Here is a 1,936-nt window from a genome sequence, read left to right on the forward strand (position 1 = left end):
TGGCTATTACAATTGACTTGTATAGAGGTATTTATGATTAAAAATGAAATAAAGTTGTACAAACTGCAAAAAGAAAAAAAAAGTAAGTAGACTAATGGTATCCATGAGGCCCAGAATAAAGATATTTGGTATTTTCAGCCTCCTAAATTCCCTGAGCTGTTACGGCCAGCAGAATCAGTCCTTTACACTTGCCAGTAGAAAATAGCCTAACTCAAAGACCATGTGATAACCTCAATCAAAGCAGATGACTTGCAATATAACTGTTGGTCTCCTCAGGAACCATGATTCTCATTCCCATTGTCTCTAGGTCTGATACCCAGAATCAAGTTTGAATACAACCTGAGTACAGAAGCAGAAGCCTAAGAATTTGCTGTTATGATTTCTTGAAGCCTGGCAATGGTAATGGCTTACACTAAATGAATTGCACATATCAAAACTTTCATCCTACATTCCTGAGGAATTTGTCAGAAGGCTAAAGGAAGTGGAAAGGTTAGAATGGATTTATTATGCAACACCTGAGGACTATCATCTGAAGCTCAAAGGATACTACCTCACTAAGGTAATAATGAATAAGCAGATGAGGAAGGCACTGAAATCATTGAGAATCTCCGTGATAGCTGCCCTCATAACTGGGAGATGCTGCTATGGAACTAGGCTACCTAGTAAGTATGAGGAAAATGGGATTCTGGAATGGTACAGACTGAGTGCAAAGGTAATGTACAGAAATACTGAAGTGGCAATCAGAGAACCATGGCCATCAGAGAACTATGGTGATGACCAATAGATCATGGTGTTCCTAACAGTGACTAAGATGGATAGAGAGGGGCAGAAAAAGAAGAAGGAGAAGGAGATGAAGAGGAAGAAGGAGAAGGAGAAGCAAAAGAGAAGGAGAAGGAAGAGGAGGAAGAAGAAAAAATAGCAGTAGTCAGAACATCAACATTTCACCAATTTCCCTAAGCCCCAATTCATACACTTTGAATTCACACAGCTCACAAATGGGAAAAGGGCCAAGTGATTGCTGTACACTAAATGGGGTTTGTTGCAGGAGAGGAACCTCAACCTTAGAGACCCTGAATCTTTTATAATGGACAGTAAGCCTGCTTGACCTTTGCCTTGATGGGAAATATTATCTTTCTTTTTCTAGACTGTAAATACACTTACTATTTGTTCTGAAAGGAAATGTTATCTCTGTCTTCCAATACTGTTTGCTATTCAAACATAGACTTGAAAATGTGGTCCAGAACATGGTAGGTCAGTGCTTCTCCTCATAAGATATGCAGAGACATGAGATACCCATTGAGAACTGATTCTCAATAGTAGGTGTATTATTTTTACCAAAGCACATTAACACAGCCACTGGCATTTGGTGTGCTATTATTAAATTAGTAATACCTTTGGTATAGAGGATCAAATATAGTTTTCCTTTACTTGACTGTATTTACTGTCCTAGTCTCTTTTGTAATATAGTCAACATCATTATCTATTGACAACATCATTATGATTTGTCTCATAAGCAAGAGGTGGAATATCCTATCAATATCCTTGTAAGATACATATAGGCCAGAAAGTAGAAATAAACTCCATGAAGATTCAGGAATAACGATCTGGGGTACATTGAATCATTCCCTCTAAAGCAATAATTTTCAACCAGTCATGATTTTGTCCATAGAGACATTTGGCAATATCATCAGGCATTTTTGGCTATAAAAAATCAGGGAGGGGGTTGGAATCAAGTGAATAGAGCTCAGGGAAGCAACAAAACATTCTACAATGCACAGGACAGTCCCTTTACAATAAAGAATTATCCAACCCTAAATCTCAATAATGCCAAGATTGAGAACTCTGATTTAAAGTAATAAATATGATGTTGCCTCTTGCATGAGGGAGAGCTCCTTTGAATTTTGAAGGTAATATTTATAGCAATTGGTCATACTAC

Source organism: Microcebus murinus, chromosome 1, assembly GCF_040939455.1.
Source record: "Microcebus murinus isolate Inina chromosome 1, M.murinus_Inina_mat1.0, whole genome shotgun sequence".
Lineage (NCBI taxonomy): Eukaryota > Metazoa > Chordata > Mammalia > Primates > Cheirogaleidae > Microcebus > Microcebus murinus.